We start from the raw sequence: 20,994 nt of genomic DNA, 5'->3' as shown, positions 1-20,994 counted from the left end.
TCGCTCCCGAACCCCAAGAGGCCCTCCACGAGACAGACTTTGGCGAGGCGGACCCCTGCTGATCCTCGGCGGCTGCGGGGGTCCCATCCCTGGCGCTGTAACATGGGGCCGGGCCCATCATGAATCCTGGGCTTGAACGCTGGCCTGCTTCCCCAGCGTTCTGCTTCTGGGGTCCTGTCCCTCGCGGCCTCGATATCAGGAACCCTGAGTCCGCAGCCACGTATCTCCCAACCACGCAGGCGCCAACGGTGCCTTTCGGCGCTTCGGACAACCCTCGGAGTGAGATAAACCTGCGTGCCCAAAATGAGGTCATCCCCATCCTTGGGCGCCGAAATTCCCGAAGACGGGGGTGCACGCCCAGCCGCCACCAGTCCTTCCACTCTGCTCCGGGAACGCTCCACTGCGCCGGCGACCCCAGGTGGCCGCGTCTTGTCCCTACGATTTCCAGGCGGCCGCAACATGCCCTGGGCTGAAAGGGCCCTGGGCCAGGTAGTGCAGGACGGTCCGCAGGGCTGCCTAACGCCAGCCAATTCTCACGAGCATTCTGCCCAATCCGATACCGGTTTGGGCAGAACGTTCGTGAGAATTGGCTAGAAAATGCCCTGCGAACTTACTTTTGGCGTTGCACGTCTGCAGGGACGCCCCCTGGGCCTGACCCGGCATTGCGAGCGCTCGCTCCCGAAGCGCCGCCAAGGAGCCCTCCGCAAGGCAGACTGTGGCGAGGCCAATGCCTGCTGATCCTCGGCCTGCGGGAGTCCCATCCCTGGCGCTATAACATGGGGCCGGGCCCGTCACCAAGCCCGGGCTCGAACCCTCGGCTGCTTCCCCAGCCTTCTGCTTCCGGGGTCCTGTCCCTCGTGGCCTCCATATTGGGAACCCTGAGTCCAACAACCACGCATCTCCCTACCACGATGGCGCCAACGGTGCCTTTCAGTGCTTTGGACAACCCTCGGAGTGAGATAAACCTGGGTGCCCAAAATGAGGTCAGCCCCATCCTGGGTGCCCCATCTGCCCGAAAGGTGGAGGCGCACGCCCGGCCGCCACCCGTCCTTCAACTTTGCTCTGGGTACGCTCTCCTGCGCGGGCGCCCCCAGGTGGGCTGTGTCATTTCCGCGAGCTTTCCGGGTGGCCGCATCATGCCCTGGGCAAGAAAGGGCTCTGGGCCACAGAGAGCAGGGTGGTCCGCAGTGCTGCCCAATGCTGGCCAATTCTCACGAGCGTTCTGCCCAAACCGATCCCAGTTTGGGCAGAACGCTCGTGAGAATTGGCCGGAAAAAGCCCTGGCGAACTCGCTTCGGGAGGTGCACGCCTGCACAGCTGTCCCCCCAGGCCTGGTCCGGCATCGCGAAGCGTTCGCGCACGGAACCTCGCCTGAAAGCCCTCCGCGAGGCAGGCTGCGGCGAGGCTGACACCTCCTGCTCCTCCTCCTTTGGGGGTCCCCTCCTTGGCGCAGTCCCAGAGGGCCGGGCCCGCGCCTGCTTCACCAGGCTGCTGCTTTCCAGGACGTGTCCCACTGGGGCCTTTATCTGGGAAACCTGAGTCCCGCGCCCCTCCTCCCCCTCCCACTCCGGCGCCAACAGTGCCTTTCGGCGCTTCGGACAAGCCTTGGAGCGAGAGAAACCTGCGTGCCCCCACTGAGGTCAGACCCTGTCGCCTGAATAGACAGAGTCGCAGCTGGCTGCCACCCATCCCTCAACTCTGCCCAGGAACACTCCCCTGCCCCTGCGTATTGGCCCTTTATTCTTTTGGATGCCACCTGCCACGATTTTTAATTGATCCTGGCCACTGGAGTCACGGCAGTCCTCAGGGCCCCTCAATTCTGGCCAATTCCCATGAGCGTCCTCTCCATGTTGATCCCGAGTTGGAGCAGAACCAGCCTGGTCTCTCTTGTAAACCATCTCTACCCTCGTTATTTTCCCTACCCACAAACCCAGATTCTGCCACACTGCAGGATCCATTTCCTGAAGTCAACCCCGAAGGGAGCCCTCTGGACACTAGCAGATCGGTGTAGCCATTCCCCATGTCCATCACACTAACTCTAAGTCGTGCTTTCAAGCCTCCTTCGACAGGGGCCTCTCTCGCAAACTCTCTAGCTGGGAAACCAGAAGTCACACCGTAGGAGTCCGACAGCCACCTAACAGGTCATCAGTCTGTTCAAAGCTGCATGGGGCCGTCAGAGTGAATGAAAAATGCCTTGTCCCCATGAGTCCTCACCCACGTTCTGCTACCCCCCGGAGTATGATGCTCCACCTGACCACCATCCTCATCTCGGCTCCTCAAGGATCCAACATCCAGGTCAGCAGTTCAGATATGCAACACCCCTACCTCAGCTCTCTTCAGGGACCCCTGTCAGCTCTAATCAGACCTGGAACTCCCCTGCCTGCCAAAAACTCTGGGTTCCCCTCTCCTTCTTCTCGATGGACATCGGCCCAATGCTTCCTTGACAAAGGGGGAAGGCTACCTCTTGACTGCTTCACACCTCCTTTCCTCTTCTTCCTTTTTTCTCTCCACTTAGCTTTGTACCTGGGTGAACAGCAAGGAACATGTCCATGTAACATGGACATGCTCTGACATCTGAAACGTCCTGTCAGCTTTCTGAGAGCACCTTATGCAAACAGAATCTGGTGGATTGTAACACAGTATGTTTGCTATTGATCATCAAGACAACAAGAGAGTGAAAATCACTCCATTTTTACCTCCAGTTAATGAAGTAGAACACGGTCTTCTTCTTTCCTTCCTTCACTTCCATTCCAATTCCTTTCCATGCAGTGTTTGTTCCAAGGCTTCAGGGGGAGGAGCTCAGGATTCCTTGCCTGCACAGAACCCCCAGAGCTCATCACAACGACTGCCCTCCATAAGAGCCATCACCCCTTGAATCCTTCCCCTCCATACCCCTGCTCTCTAGCTACCTTCAGTTGGTGCTCTATGTTGGAGTCTCTTTCCTCACTGGCCTCTCTTTCTCCCCCCACTATGTTCATCTTTTCTTTCTGAAATTCCATAGATGGCAAATGATAGGCTATTGGTCATTTCTCACTTATATGGCTTAGCAAAACCCACTCTAGATCCATCCACATCCTCGCAAATGGTAAGATTACATTCTTTCTGAACCTGGCTCCTATTCCAGTTAGGATATGTGGGAGATTAGATGTCTACATTCATATATATATATATATATATATATATATATATATATTGCTCATCAGCGAATGGACATTGGGATGCCCTCCATCGTTTCGCTATGGTTGATAATGCTGGTGTCCATATCAGGGTGCTAGTACCCCATTGGTTGTGCATTTTTGTGCCCTTAGGGAAATTCTTAGGAGGGCAACTGCTGTTTCCTAGGGTTGTTCTGTTTTTAGCATTCAGAGGAAACACCGTGCTCTTTTCCAGAGGGGCCGCAAGAACCCGCATGCCCACCGACAGTGCAGGAGCGTTCCTCCTGATGCAGAACCTTCCCTGACAGCAATTTTCTAAGGAGGAAACAGAAAACCTGGGGGATAACGTGACTCAGACAGCGTCCGGCAATCAACCCCAGAAAATCACCCCAGGGTTCCTGACACCATGCCCTGGGAAGCCATCAGAATGCCTCTATCTGGGGGAATTCCCAAAGACTCCCCTTCTGACTTCACCACCCATGTTACTAGAGAGAAAGGATGCCATGGCCAACTCTCTAGAGGGTCCACTGAGTGAAAGTAGAAAGTCAAACTGCCCTTTTCAATCCTCCAAGGCTCCTTGGAATCCTTTCGAATGTTCTCTCTGCCCTCATAGGAACTCTTTGGATAATAAAGACAAATCCATTAGGATCAATCCCGTTGGACAAAGGAGAAGCCATCCTCCAAGCCTCGATCTGACCACAAACAGCCACCTCCCTCTAGATGCCGGCCATTCCACCACAGCATAGGACCCATGGAATCAACCTTGTTTGAAAAAGGAATGCATTCTATGTCCCAAACACACAACAAGTCCATCTCATCTTCCTTTTTGAATCCAAGGGATTGCCTAGGAAAGAGATGTTCCAAATATGTCTGGGAGCCAGAAGAAGAGAAAATGAGATCCCCTGCCAGGTGCTCCCTACAAGGAAACTCAGGAACCCTAGCACCCACCTCCATGGCTGACAGCCACGTTCGTGGGACTTTTGGGCTCCACTGGAGGTGAGAGAAGACCCAGGATGTTTGGGGTGAAAAAGAACTTTGACCTCCCGTGTTGGCATGGATGTGCCACTGTGTCCCACTGGCCTGCTGTTTTCTCTGAATGCTGACGTCCTGGGGCAAGCTGCAGGATGGATTCAGACGCTGATTTCCAGACTTTAGGTCTCGTGGAGCCAGAGCGAAGAAGGGTTGTCAGGTGCAGATATGGAGGCACCTCCCACCTAAAGCCTACACACCTGCTCCAATTCCTGGGAGAAGGAGAGACACATGCTTCTTAAGTGGTCATCCACTTCCTTCTCAAGCTAGCCAATGTCCTTGTCCTTTTTGGAGAAGCAAATAGACTCTTCCAAACAGACACTCCACCCCTCGGTTCCAAAATCACCATGGCTTGAATTGGGTCCCCCCATCTCCAGTCCCCCACCGGGAGGGCCCTCCTGAACCATCCTGACAGCACATTATCATCAACGTGGGGCAATGGGTCACAGTGCTGACTGAGTGAGGGCCTGACTCCAGCAATTCTTACCACGATTCCTGAGTATGGGGAAACAGAGGCTTCAGCTCAACACTCTGTGCAGGAACAACAAGCAGCCATACCTCACGTTTCCTGCAGCCCCTCACCACTGCTCTCAGAACCAGCAGGCTGCACAGTCAACTCTTCTGGTGTGTTGGCCATGGCAGCTCGCTGCTGCCCCCCCTGGGGGCAAGCAGTATTACACCCTAATGAGCTCTGGGAAGCACAACTCACCACGCCGTCCAGTAGCATGAATCAGTACTGCCGAGCGTACCACAGACCCCTAAGGCAGCTCCAAAAAGCCTCTGTAGGTCTAAAGCCACATGGACTCTGTTCCTGCAGATTGGGACTTCTAGGCCACCCCAACGAATCCATAGGCCACCAAAGCAGAACCGGCGAGGCCGACGCCTTCATCTCCTAGGCCTGTGGCCCTGTCCCATGAATCCGGTCCGGCCTAGAGCAATCTATCCTTTTAATGCCATTCTGATCAGAATTCCACCAGTATCTTTCAAAGATCTGGAGCAAACACAAGCCAAAAATTGGTGTGGAATCAGGAGAGACCCCATATTGCTAAGGAACTGCTGAAGAGAAAACCATAACTGAGAGCATCACGTTGCCTGGTTTCAAGGGTTACTACAAAGCTGCGATCACCAAGACAGCATGGGACTGGCATAAAAACAGACCCATAGGCCAATGGAACAGAGTAGAGTGTTCGGTTATGGACCAACAACTCTACAGTCAAAGAATTTTCCAACAAAGCAGGAAAAAAATATACAGAGGAAAACAGACAGTCTCTTCAATAAATGGTGCTGCGAAAATTGGGACAGCTATGTGTAGATGAGTGAAACTCGACCATTCCCTGACACCATACACAAAGAGAAACTCATAATGGATAAAAGACCTCAACATGAGGCAGGAATCCATCAGAATCTTGGAGAACATACTCAGTAACCTCCTCAACATTGCCCACAACAACTTCTTTCTAGATATGTCTCCAAAGGCAAAGGAAACAAAAGTGAAGATGGACTTCCTCAAGATCCAAAGCATCTGAACAGCAAAGGAAACAGTCAACAAAACAAAAGGGCAACCCATGGAATTCGAGTAGATATTTGCAAATGACAGGACAGACAAAAGGCTGATATCCAGGATCTAGAAAGAACACCTCAAACTCATCACACACAAAACAGATAATCATATCAAAAAATGGGCAGAAGATATGAAAAGACACTTCTCCAACCAAGACATACAAACGGCTATCAGACACTTGAAAAAATGCTCACCATCACTAGCCATTAGGGAGATGCAAACTAAAGTGACCTTGAGATAGCACCTGACAACAGTTAGAACAGCCAAAATCCGCAAGACAGGAAACAACATGTGTTGGAGAGCATGTGGAGAAAGGGGAATCCTCTTACACTGTTGGTGGGAATGCAAGTTGGTGCAGCCTCTTTGGAGAACAGTGTGGAGATTCCTCAAGAAATTAAAAATAGAACTTCCCTATAACCATGTAATTACACTCCTAGGTATTTACACCAGAGATTCAGTTGGAGTGAAAAGAAGGGCATTCCAATGTTTAGAGCAGCAATGGCCACGGTTGCCAAACTGTGGAAAGAACCAAGATGCACTTCAAAGGAAGAATGGATAAGGAAGGTCCATATACACTATGGAGTATTATGCCTCCATTCAGAAAGGATGAATACCCAACTTTGGTAGCAACAGGGATGGGACTGGAAGAGATTCTGCTGAGTGAAATAAATCAAGCAGAGAGAGGCAATTAACATATGGTTTCACTTCTGTGTGTAGTATAACAAATGGCATGGAGGACAAGAGGAGATGGAGAGGAAAAGGGAGTGGAGAGAAATTGGAAGGGGAGAGAAACCTTGAGAGACTATGGACTCTGAACAAGAATCTGAGAGCTTTGAAAGAGCGGTGGTGGGAGGTTGGGGAAACACATGGTGGGTAAAAGAGAGGGCACGGATTGCATGGAGCACTAGGTGTGGTGCTAAAACAATAAATACGGTTACACTGGAAAGAAAATGGAAAAAAGTATATGTGAATAAGCTAAGCAACCTAGGTGAAATGGATGCATTCCTAGAAAACTGTAAAATCACAAAATTGAACAAAGAAGAAATGTACAACCTGATTAGACTATTATTTAGTAACGATATTAAAGGAGTGATAAAAAAATAGACTCCAAAAAGATAAGACTCCAGGACCTGAAGGATGTCCTATCGAATTCTACCAAACTTTAAGAAAAGAACTAACACCTCTTCTCCTGAAGCTCTTTCCAAAATATGAAGCAGAAAATCAAGGTACAGAAATCAGTGGCTTTCCACTAAATTATCAATTAAAATACTGAAAGGGAAATTAGAGAATCAATTCCATTTACTACAGCACCGAAACCATAAGATACCTGGGAATAAACCAAACCAAAGAATTAAAGGATTTGTACTCAAGGAACTAGAGAACACTCATGAAAGAAAAGCATGAAAACCAAAAAGACGGAAAACCATTGCATTCTCATGGATCAGAAGAATAAACATTGTTAAAATGTCTATACTGCTTAGAGCAATTGATCCATTTAATGCCATTCCAATCAAAATTCCACCGGTATCTTTCAAAGAGCTGGAACAAACACACGCCTAAAATTTGTGTGGAATCAGAAGCGACCTAGCTTTGCTAAGAATTGCTGAAAAGAGAAGCAAAACTGGGAGCACCACATCACCTGATTTCAAAGGTTACTATGAAGCTGTGATCACCAAGACAGCATGGGACGGGAATAAAAACAGACCTATAGACCAGTGGAACAAAGTAGAGAGCTCAGAATGGACCATCATCTCTATGGCCAAATAATCTTCAAGAAAGCAAGAAAAAATATACAGTGGAAAAAAGACAGTCTCTTCAATAAATATTGCAGTGAACCTGGGCAGGTCTATGTAAAAGAATGAAACTCGTCCATCCTCTTACACCATACACAAAGATAAAATAATAATAGGTAAAAGACCTCAATGTGAGACAGGAATCCATCAGAATGCTAGCGGAGAACATAAGCAGTAATCTCTTCGATATCAGTCACAGCGACGTCTTTCAAGATATGTCTCCAAAGGCAAAGGAAAGAAAAGCCAAAATAAACTTCGGGGCCTTCATCAAATTGAAAAGCTTCTACGCTGCATAGGAAACAGTCAAGAAAGCAAAGAAGCAACCCACGGAATACAATAAGATATTAGCAAATGACAGGACAGACAAAAGGTTGATATCCAGGATCTATGAAGAACTCCTCAAACTCAACACACACAAAACAGATAGTCATATCAAAAAATGGGCAGAAGACATGAACAGACCCTCTCCAATGAAGACATAGAAATGGCTATGAGACACCTGAAAAAATGTTCATCATCACTAGGCAACAGGAGATTCAAATGAAAACCACATTAAGATGTCACCTTACACCAGTTAGGATGGCCTAAATTAGCAAGACGGGAAACAACATGTGTTGGAGAGGATGTGGAGAAAGGGGAATCCTCTTACACTGTGGGTGGGAATGCAAGTTGGTGCAGCCTCTTTAGAGAACAGTATGGAGATTCCTCAAGAAATTAAAATGGAACTTCCCTATAACCCTGCAATTACACTCCTAGGTATTTACCCCAAATATACAGATGGAGTGAAGAGAAGGGCCATCTATAACCCAATGTTTAGAGCAGCAATGGCCACGGTTGCCAAAGTGTGGAAAGAACCAAGATGTCCTTCAATGGAAGAATGGATAAAGAAGATGTGGTCCATATACACTACGGAGTGTTATGCCTCCATTCAGAAAGGATGAATACCCTACCTTGGTAGCAACATGGACAGGACTGAAAGAGATTCTGCTGAGTGAACTAAATCAAGCAGAGAGAGTCAATTATCATATGGGTTCATTTATGTGTGGACTGAAACAAATACATGGAGGACAAGGGCAGATGGAGAGGAGAAGGGAGTGGAGGGAAATTTGAAGGGGAGGGAAACCATGAGCAACAATGGACTCTGAAAAAGAACCGGAGGGCTTTGAAGGAGCGGGGGTGGGATGTTGGGGAAACACCTGGTGGGTAATAGATAGGGCACAGATTGCATGGAGGACTGGGTGTGGTGTTAAAACAATGAATACGGTTACACTGAAAAGAAATAGGGGGAAAAAAACAGTATATACTGTTAGTTAGCTAAGCAACCTAGGTGAAATGGATGCATTCCTAGAAAACTGTAGAATCCCAAAATTGAACCAGGAAGAAATGTGGATCGTTATCCAGTAATGAGATTAAAGCAGTGATCAAAAACATCTCAAAAGACAAGACCCCGCAACCTGAAAGATGCCCTAGCGAATTCTACCAATCTTTAAGAAAAGAACTGACACCTCTTCTCCTGAAGCTTTTTCCAAAATTTGAAGCAGAAGGAATACTTCCAGACACATTTTTTGAAGCCAGAATTACCCTGATCCACACACCAGGCAAAGTCCTCACCATAAAGGAGAATTTCAAGCCAATATCATTGAAGAATACGGATGCTAAGATTCTCAAAAAGCTTCAAGCTCCTAGGAACCTACAGTACATTAAAAAGTTTATCCACCATGACCGAGAAGGATCTATCCCTGTGTTGCAAGATTGGATGGACATTCGCAATTCAATCAATGTCATCGAACAAATTAAGAAGTGAAGATTAGAGAACTACATGGTCCTCTCCCTTGATGAAGAAAAAGCATTGGACTATATCCAGCATCTGTCCCTGACTAAAACGCTGCAAAGTATAGGGATAGAGGGAATAGTCGTCAACTTCATAAAATGTTTCTATGAAAAACCCACAATGAATACCATCCTCAAAGGATAAAAGATGACAGACTTCACTTTGAAATCAGGAGCATGACAAGGATTCCCACTCTCACCACTCTTGTTCAACATAGGATGTGAAGTCCTAGCAACAGCAATCAGACAACAAAGACAAATAAAAGGTATCCCATTGGCAATCAAGAAGTCAAACTCTCTCTCCTCAAACATGATATAATTGTTATGGAAATCCCAAAAGACTCGGCCCCCAAACAACCAGATCTCATACAGCAATTCAATAATGTGGCAGGATACAAAATCATGATACAGAAATCAGTGGCTTTCTTCTACATTATCAATGAACATACAGAAAGGGAAATTAGAGAATAAATTCCATTTACTACAGCACCCAAACCATAAGATACCTAGGAATAAACCAAACCAAAGAGGTAAAGGATTTGTACTCGAGGAACTAGAGAACACTATAGAAAGAAATGCAAGAAAATCAAAAGACAGAAAACCATTGCACTCTCATGGATCAGAAGAATAAACATTGTGAAAATGTATATACTGCTTAGAGCAATTGATCCATTTGATGCCATTGCAATCAAAATTCCACCAGTATCATTCAAAGAGCTGGAAGAAACACACGCCTAAAATTTGTGTGGAATCAGAAGCGACCCCGTATTGCTAAGAATTGCTGAAAAGAGAAACAAAACTGGGAGCAGCACAGTACCTGATTTCAAGGGTTACTATGAAGCTGTGATCACCCAGACAGCATTGGACTGGCATAAAAACGGACCCATAGTCCAGTGGAACACAGTAGAGAGCTCATATATGGACCATCAACTCTATGGCCAAATAATCTTCCAGAATTTAGGAAAAAATATACAGTGGAAAAAAGTCTCTTCAATAAATGGTGCAGGGAAAACTGGGCAGCTCTATGTAGAAGAATGAAATTCGACCATCCTCTTACACCATACACAAAGATAAACTCATAATGGATAAAAGACCTCAACGTGAGACAGGAATCCATCAGGATCCTAGAGGAGAACATACGCAGTAATCTCTTCGATATCAGCCACAGTGACTCCTTTCAAGATATGTCTCCAAAGGCAAAGGAACCAAAAACCAAAATAAACTTCGGGGACTTCATCAAAATCAGATACTTGCAAATGTCAGTACAGAAAAAAGGTTAATATCCAGGATCTATGAAGAACTCCTCAATCTCAACATGCACAAAACAGATAATCATATCAAAAAATGGGCAGAAGATATGAACAGACACTTCTCCAATGAAAACATACAAATGGCTATCAGACGCCAGAAGAAATGTTCATCATCACTAGGCATCAGGGAGATTCAAATGAAAAACACATTATGATTTCACCTTAATCCAGTTAGGATGGCATAAATTAGCAAGATGGGAAACAACATGTGTTGGAGAGGATGTGGAGAAAGGGGAATTCTCTTACACTGCGGATGGGAATGCAAGTTGTGCAGACTCTTTGGAGAACAGTGTGAAAATTCCTCAAGAAATTACAAATAGAGCTTCCCTATAACCCTGCAATTACACTCCTAGGTATTTACCCCAAAGATACAGATGGAGTGAAAAGAAGGGCCATCTGTAACCTAATGTTTAGAGCAGCAATGGCCACGGTTGCCAAACTGTGGAAAGAACCAAGATGCCCTTCAAAGGAAGAATGAATAAGGTAGATGTGGTCCATATACACTATGGAGTATTATGCCGCCATTCAGAAAGGATGAATACCCAACTTTGGTAGCAACATGGACGGGACTGGAAGAGATTCTGCTGAGTGAAATAAATCAAGCTGAGAGAGGCAATTTTAATATGGTTTCACTTCTGTGTGGAGTGTAACAAATAGGATGGAGGACAAGGGGAGATGGAGAAGAGAACTGAGTGGAGGAAAACTGGAAGGGGAGGGAAACCATAATAGACAATGGACTCTGAAAATGAATCTGAGGGCTTTGAAACAGCGGGGGTGGGAGGTTGGGGAAACACGTGGTGGGTAATAGAGAGGGCACGGATTGCATGGAGCACTCGGTGTGGTGCTAAAAAAATGAATACGGTTACAGTGAAAAGAAAATGGAAAAATATATGACAATATATGCCAATAAGCTAAGCAACCTAGGCGAAATGGATGCATTTCTAGAAAGCTGTAAAATCCCAAAATTGAACCCGGAAGAAATGTACAACCTGAATGGACAGTTAAAACAGTAACAAGATTAAAGCAGTGATCAAAAACTTCACAAAAGACAAGACCCCGTGACCTGAAGGATGCCCTAGCGAATTCTACCAAACTTTAAGATAACAACTAACACCTCTTCTCCTGAAGCTCTTTCCAAAATTTGAAGCAGAAGGAAAACTTCCAGACACGTTTTATGAAGCCAGCATTACCCTGATCCACAAACCAGGCAAAGACGTCACCAAAAAGGAGAATTTCAAACCAATATCACTGATGAATATGGATGCTAAGATTCTCAACAATATTCTAGCTCGTAGGAACCTACAGTACATTAAACAGTCTTTCCACCAAGACCGAGTAGGATCTATCCCTGGGTTGCAAGGTTGTTCGACATTCACAAATCAATCAATGTCATAGAAGAAATTAAGAAGTGAGGACAGAAGAACCACATGGTCCTCTCAATTGGTGATGAAAAAGCATTTGACAAAATCAGGCATCCGCTCCTGACTAAAACGCTGTAAAGTATAGGGATAGAGGGAATATTCGTCAACTTCATAAAAAGTTTCTATGAAAAACCCACAGTGAATACCATTCTCAAAGAGGAAATGATGACATCCTTCACTTTGAAATCAGGAACATGACAAGGATACCCACTCTCACAACTCTTGTTCAACATAGGATGTGAAGTCCTAGCAACAGCAATTAGACAACAAAGACAAATAAAAGGTATTCCATTGGCAACCAAGAATTCAAACTCTCTCGTCTCACAGATGACATACTTGATATGGAAAACCCAAAAGACTCTGCGCCCAAACTACCAGAAATCAAACAGCAGTTCAATAATGTGGCAGGTACAAAATCATGATACAGAAATCAGTGGCTTTCTTCTACATTATCAATGAAAATCCAGAAAGGGAAATTAGAGAATCAATTCCACTTACTACAGCACCCAAATCATAAGACACCTGGGAATAAACCAAACCAAAGAATTAAAGGATTTATACTTGAGATACTAGAGAACACTCATGAAAGAAATGCAAGAAAACCAAAAAGACAGAAAACCATTGCATTCTCATGGATCAGAAGAATAAACATTGTTAAAATGTTTATACTGCTTAGAGCAACTGGTCCATTTAATGCCATTCCAATCAAAATTCCACTGGTATCTTTCAAAGAGATGGAACAAACACGCACTTAAAATTTTTGTGGAATCAGAAGCGACCCCTTATAGCTAAGAATTGCTGAAAAGAGAAACAAAACTGGGAGCAACACGTTGGCTGATTTCCAAGGTTACTATGAAGCTGTGACCATGAAGACATCATGGGACTGGCATAAAAACAAAGCCATAGACCAGTGGAACACAGTGGAGAGGTGAGGTATGGATCATCAACTCTATGGTCAAATAATCTTCAAGAAAGCAGGAAAAAATATACAGTGGGAAAAAGGCAGTCTCTTCAATAACTGGTGCAGGGAAAACTGGGCAGTTCTATGTAGAAGAATGGAACTCGACCATCCTCTTACACCATACACAAAGATAAACTCATAATGGATAAAAGACCTCAACGTGAGACAGGAATCCATCAGAATCCTAGAGGAGAACATACGCAGTAATCTCTTCGATATCAGCCACAGTGACTCCTTTCAAGATATGTCTCCAAAGGCAAAGGAACCAAAAACCAAAATAAACTTCGGGGACTTCATCAAAATCAGATACTTGCAAATGTCAGTACAGAAAAAAGGTTAATATCCAGGATCTATGAAGAACTCCTCAAACTCAACACGCACAAGAAAGAAAATCATATCAAAAAATGGGCAGAAGATATGAAAAGACACTTCTCCATTGAAGTCATACAAATGGCTATCAGACACCTGAAGAAATGTTCGTCATCACTAGGCATCAGGGAGATTCAAATGAAAACCACATTAAGATGTCACCTTGCACCAGTTAGGATGGCCTAAATTAGCAAGATGGGAAACAACATGTGTTGGAGAGGATGTGGAGAAAGAGGAATTCTCTTACAATGTGGGTGGGAATGCAAGTTGGTGAAGCCTCCTTGGAGAACAGTGTGGAAATTCCTCAAGAAATTACAAATAGAACTTCCCTATAACACTGCAATTACACTCCAAGGTATTTACCCTAAAGATACAGATGGAGTGAAAAGAAGGGTCTTCTGTAACCCAATGTTTAGATCAGCAATGGCAACGGTTGCCAAACTGTGGAAAGAACCAAGATGTCCTTCAACAGAATATATTGTTTCTTTGTTTTTCCACCTAAGAAAGATGTGGTCCATATATACTCTGGAGTACTATGCTTTTATTTAGAAAGGATGAATACCCAACTTTGCTAGAAATATGGATGGGACTAGAAGAGATTCTGCTGAGTGAAATAAATCAATCAGCGAGCGGCAATTATCATACGGTTTCATTTATGTGTGGAGTGTAACAAATAGCATGGAGGACAAGGGCAGATGGAGAGGAGAAGGGAGTGGAGGGAAATTGGAAGGGAGGGAAACCATGAGAGACAATGGACTCATAAAAAGAACCTGAGGGCTTTGAAAGACCAGGGGAGAGAGGTTGGGGAAACACATGGTGGGTAACAGAGAGGGCACGGATTGCATGGAGGACTGGGTGTGGTGCTAAAACAATGAATACGGTTACACTGAAAAGAAAATGGAAACAAATAAAACGATATATGCCAATAAGCTAAGAAACCTAAGTGAAATGGATGCATATTTAGAAAACTGTACAATCCCAAAATTGAACCAGGAAGAAATGTACAACCTGAATGGACCGTTATCCAGTAATGAGATTAAAGCAGTGATCAAAAACTTCCCAAAAGACAAGACCCTGGGACCTGAAACATGCCCTTGCAAATTCTACCAATCTTTAAGCAAAGAACTAACAACTCTTCTCTTGAAGCTCTTTCCAAAATTTGTAGTAGAAGAAAAACTTCCAGACACTTTTATGAAGCCAGCGTTACCCTGATACAAACCAGGCAAAGACGTCAACAAAAAGAATTTCAAACCAACATCTCTGATGAATATGGATGCTAAGATCTCAACAAGATTCTAGCTCCTAGGAACTTACAGTACATTAAACAGCCATTCAGCCAAGACTGAGTAGGATCTATCCCTGGGTTGCAAGGTTGGTTCGACATTCGCAAATCAATCAATGTCATAGAACCAATTAAGAAGTGAAGAGAGAAGAACCACATGGTCCTCTCAATTGGTGAACAAAAAGCACTGGACAAAATCCAGCATCCGCTCCTGACTAAAATGCTGCAAAGTATAGGGATAGAGGGATTATTCGTCAACTTCATAAAATGTTTCTATGAAAAACCCACAGTGAATACTATCCTCAAAGGGTACAAGCTGACAGCCATTGCTTTCAAATCAGGAACAAGACACAGATGCTCACTCTCACGAATCTTGTTCAACATAGAATGTGAAGTCCTAGCAACAGCAATCAGACAACAAAGAGAAATAGAAGGTATCCAAATTGGCAACAAGAAGTCAAACTCTCTCTCCTCACAGATGACATACTTGATATGGATAACCCAAAAGACTGCGCCCCCAAAATACCAGAACCCATACAGCAATTCAATAATGCGTCAGGATACAAAATCATGGTACAGAAATCAATGGCTTTCTTCTACATTATCAATGAAAATACAGAACGGGAAATTAGAGAATCAATGCCATTTAGTAGAGCACCCAAACCATAAGATAACTGGGAATAAACCCAACCAAAGAGGTAAAGGATTTGTACTCGAGGAACTATGGAACATTCATGAGAGAAATGAAGAAAACCAAGAAGACGGAAAAGCATTGCATTCTCATGGATCAGAAGAATAAATATTGTTAAAATGTCTATACTGCCTAGAGCAATCGATCCATTTAATGCTATTCCAGTCAAAATTCCACCGGTATCTTTCAAAGTGCTGGAACAAACATATGCCTAAAATTTGTGTGGAAACAGAAGTGACCCCGTATTGCTAAGAAATGCTGAAAAGAAAAACAAAACTGGGAGCACCAGGTTGCCTGATTTCAAGGGTTACTATGAAGCTGTGATCACCAAGATGGCATGGGACTGGCATTAAAACGAACCCATAGACCAGTGGAAAACAGTAGAGAGCTCAGATATGGACCATCAACTCTATGGTCAAATCATCTTCAAGAAAGCAGGAAAATATATACAGTGGGAAAAAAGACAGTCTCTTTAATAAACGGTGCAGGGAAAACTGCACAGCTCTATGTAGAAGAATGAAACTCGACCATCCTCTTACACCGTACACAAAGATAAACTCATAATGGATAAAAAACCTCAACGTGAGACAGGAATCCATCAGAATCCTAGAGGAGAACATAGGCAGTAATCTCTTTGATATCAGCCACAGCAACTTCTTTCAAGATATGTCTCCAAAGGCAAAGGAAAGAAAAGCCAAAATAAACATCTGGGACTTCATCAAAATCAAAAGCTTCCGCACTGCATAGGAAACAGTCAAGAAAGCGAACAGCGAACCCATGGAATGAGATAAGATATTTGCAAATGACAGTACAGACGAAAGGTTGGTACCCAGGATCTATGAAGAACTACTCAAACTCAACACGCACAAAACAGATAATCATATCAAGAAATGGGCAAAAGATATGAACAGACACTTCTTCAATGAAGACATATAAATGGCTATCAGACACCTGAAGAAATATTCATCATCACTAGGCATCAGGGAGATTCAAATGAAAACCACATTAAGATGTCACCTTACACCAGATAGGATGGCGTAAATTAGCAAGACAGGAAAAAACATGTGTCGGAGAGGATGTGGAGAAAGGGGAATCCTCTTACACTGTTGTTGGGAATGCAAGTTGGTGTAGCATCTTGGAGAACAGTGTGGAGATTCCTCAAGAAATTAAAAATAGAACTTTCCTATAACCCTGCAATTACACCCCTAGGTATACCCCAAAAATACAGATAGAGTGAAAAGAAGGGCCATCTGTAACCCAAAGTCTATAGCAACAATGGCCACGGTTTCCAAACTGTGGAAAGAACCAAGATGCCCTTCAACGGAAGAATGGATAAGGAAGATGTGGTCCATATACACTATGGAGTATTATGCCTCCATTCAGAAAGGATGAATACCCAACTGTGGTAGCAACATGGACGGGACAGGAAGAGATTCTGCTGAGTGAAATAAATCAAGCAGAAAGAGTCAATTATCATATGGTTTCACTTCTCTGTGGAGTATAACAAATAGCATGGAGGACAAGGGGAGATGGAGAGGAGAAGGGAGAGCGGGACATTGGAAGGGGAGGGGAACCATGAGAGCCTATGGACTCTGAAAAAGAATCTGAGGGCTTTGAAAGAGCGGGGGTGGGAGGTTGGGGAAAGACATGGTGGGTAATAGAGAGGGCTCGGATTGCATGGAGCACTGGGTGGGGTGCTAAAACAATGAATATGGTTACACTGAAAAGAAATTGGAAAAAAAACCAATTATATGTCAATAAGCTAAGCAACCTAGGTGAAATGGATGCATTCCTAGAAAACTGTTAAATACCAAAATTGAACCAGGAAGAAATGCACAACCTGAATAGACAGTTATCTAGTAACAAGATTAAAGCAGTGATCATAAACCTCCCAAAAGACAAGCCCCTCGGAACTGAAGGATGCCCTAGCGAATTCTACCAAACTTTAAGAAAAGAACTAACACTCTTCTCCTGAAGCTCTTTCCAAAATTTGAAGGAGAAGGAAAACTTCCAGATACTTTTTATGAAGCCAGCATTACCCTGATCCACAATCCAGGCAAAGACCAGACCAATTTGGAGAATTCCAAACCAATATCACTGATGAATATGGATGCTAAGATTCTCAACAAGTTTCTACTCATAGGAACCTACAGTACATTAAAAAGTTTAACCACCATGACCGAGGAGGATCTATCCCTGGGTAGCAAGGTTGGTTCAATATTCACAAATCAATCAATGTCATAGAAAAAATTAAGAAGTGAAGAGAGAAGAACTATATGGTCCTTTGATGACGAAAAAGCATTTGACAAAATCCAGCATCCGTTCCTGACTAAAACGCTCAAAGTATAGGGATAGAGGGAATATTCGTCAATGTCATAAGAAGTTTCTATGAAAAACTCAGTGAATATCATCCTCAATGGGTAAAATCTGGCAGCCTTCCCTTTGAAATTAGGAACATGACAAGGATGCCCACTCTCACCACTCTTGTTCAACATAGGATGTTAAGTCCTAGCAACAGCAATCAGACAACAAAGAGAAATAAAAGGTATCCAAATTAGCAACGAAAAGTCAAACTCTCCCTCCTCACAGATGACATACTTTATATGAAAAACCCAAAAGACTCTGCCCCCAAACTACCAGAACTCATACAGCAATTCAATAATGAGGCAGGATACAAAATCATGGTACAGAAATCAGTGGCTTTCTTCTACATTATCAATAAAAATACAGAAGGGAAATTAGAGAATCAATTCCATTTACTATAGCACCCACACCATAAGATACCTGGGAATGAACCAAACCAAAGAGGTAAAGGATGTGTACTCGAGGTAATTGAGAACACTCATGAAAGAAATTGAAGACAACAAAAAAGACGGAAAACCATTGCATTATTATGGATCAGAAGAATAAACAGTGTTAAAATGTCTATAGTGCCTAGAGCAATCAATCCATTTAATGCCATTCCCGTCAAAATTCCACCGGTATCTTTCAAACAGCTGGAGCAAACCCAAGCCTAAAATTTGTGTGGAATCAGAAGTGACCCCGTATTGCTAAGAATTGCTGAAAAGAAAAACAAAACTGGGAGCGCCACTTTGCCTGATTTCAAGGGTTTCTATGAAGCTGTGATCACCAAGACTGCATAGGACTGGCATAAAAACGGACCCATAGACCAGTGGAATGCAGTACAGAGCGCAGATATGATCCATCAACTCTATGGCCAAATAATCTTCAAGAAAGCAAGAAAAAATATACAGTGGAAAAAAAGCAGTCTTTTAAATAAATGGTGCAGGGAAACCTGGGCAGCTCTATGTAGAAAATGAAACTCGACCTTCCTCTCACACCAACACAAAGATAAACACATAATGGATAAAAGCCCTCAACGTGAGACAGGAATCCATCAGAATCCTAGAGGAGAACATAGGCAGTAATCTCTTCGATATCAGCCACAGAGACTTCTTTCAATATATGTCTCCACAGGCAAAGGAAACAAAAGCCAAAATAAATTTCTGGGACTTCATCAAAATCAAAAGCTTCTGCATTGCATAGGAAACAGTCAGGAAAGCAAAGAGGCAACCCACGGAATGTGATAAGATATTTGTAAATGACAGTACAGACGAAAGGTTGATATCCGGGATCTATGAAGAACTCCTCAAACTCAACACACCCAAAACAGATAATCATAAATGTATGGGCAAAAGATATGAAGAGATATTTCTCCAATGAAGACATACAAATTGCTATCAGACTCATGAAAAAAAATGCTCATCATCACTAGCCATCAGGGAGATGCAAAATTAAACAACCTTGAGATAGCACCTGACACCATTAGAACGGCGAAAATTAGCAAGAAAGGAATCAACATCTGTTGGATAGGATGTGGAGAAAGGGGAACCCTCTTTCACTTGATGGGAATCCAAGTCAGTGCAGCCAGTCTGGAGAACAGTGTGGAGATTACTCCAGAAATTAAAAATAGAGCTTCCCTAGGAACCTGCAATTGCACTCCTGGGTATTTACCCCAAAGATACAGATGGAGTGAAAGAAGGGCCATCTCTTCCCCAATGTTTACAGCACCAATGGCCATGGTCGCCTAACTGTGGAGAGAACCAAGATGCCCTTAACGGATGAATGGATAAGAAAGATTAGTCCATATACACTATGGATTATTATGTCTCCATCAGAAAGGATGAATACCCAACTTTGGTAGCAACATGGACAGGACTGGAAGAGATTCTGCTGAGTGAAATAATTCAAGCCGGGAGAGTCAATTATCATATGGTTTCACTTATGTGTGGAGCATAACATATAGCATGGAGGACAAGAGGAGATGGAGAGGAGAAGGGAGTGGAGGGAAATTGGAAGGGGAGGTGAACCCTGAGAGACTATGGACTCTGAAAAATAATCGGACGGCTCTGAAAGAGTGGGGTGTGGGAGCTTGGGGGAAGCAATTGGTGTGTATAAGAAAGAGGGCAGGGATTGCATGGAGCACTGGGCGTGGTGGAAAAACAACAAATACTGTTACACTGAAAAGAAATTAAAAAGAAAATAAAACAGTTGTATGCCAATAAGGTAAGCAAACTAGTTCAAATGGCTACCTTCTTAGTAAACTATAAAATCCCAAATTGAACCAGGAAGCAATGTACAACCTGAATAGACCATTATCCAGTAACGAGATTGAAGCAGTGATCAAATACCACCCAAAAATCAAGAGCCCAGGAACTGACGTCTTCCCTGGGCATTTCTACCAAACATTCAGAGAAGAAATAACATCTATTCACTTGAACATATTTCCAAAAATGGAAGCAGAAGAAAACTTCCTGACTCTTTCTATGGAGCCAACGTTACCCTGATCCTCAAACCAGGCAAAGACCTCACCAAAAAGGAGAATTTCAGACCAATATCACTGATGAATATGGATACTATGATTCTCAACAATATCCTAGCTCCTAGGATCCAACAGTACATTCAAAAGAGGATCCACCAAGACCAGGTGGGCTCTATCCCTGGGTTGCAAGGATGGTTCAACATTCGCAAATCAATCAATGTCATAAACAAATTAATAAGCAAAATGAGAAGAATCACATGGTCCTCTCAATTGGTGAAGAAAACGCATTTGACAAAATCCAGCTTCCGTTCCTGATTAAAACACTTCAAAGTAGGGATAGAGGGAACTTTTGTAAACTGCCTAAAGTGTATCTTTGAAAATCCCACAGTGAATATCATCCTCAATGGGTAAAAGCTGAGAACCTTCTCTTAGGGATCAGCATCATGACAGGGAAGCACACTCTCTCTACTCTTGTTCAACATAGTATTTGAAGTCCTAGCAACAGCAATCAGACAACAAAGATAAATAAAAGGTAACCAAATTGACAATGAAGAAGTCAAACTGTCTCTCTTCACAGATAACATACTTTATATGGAAAACCGAAAAGACTCCACCCCCATACTACTAGAACTTATACAGCATTTCAATAATGCAGAAGGCACAAATCCTTGTACAGAAAAGAGTGGATTTCTTATTTATTAACAATGAAAATACAGAAAGGGAAATACAGAATAATTTCCAATTACCTCAGCTCCAAAAAGATAAGATCC

Source organism: Mustela erminea, chromosome 13, assembly GCF_009829155.1.
Source record: "Mustela erminea isolate mMusErm1 chromosome 13, mMusErm1.Pri, whole genome shotgun sequence".
Classification (NCBI taxonomy): domain Eukaryota; kingdom Metazoa; phylum Chordata; class Mammalia; order Carnivora; family Mustelidae; genus Mustela; species Mustela erminea.
The sequence above is the reverse complement of the archived record's forward strand: the minus strand, read 5'-3'. Positions refer to the sequence as shown.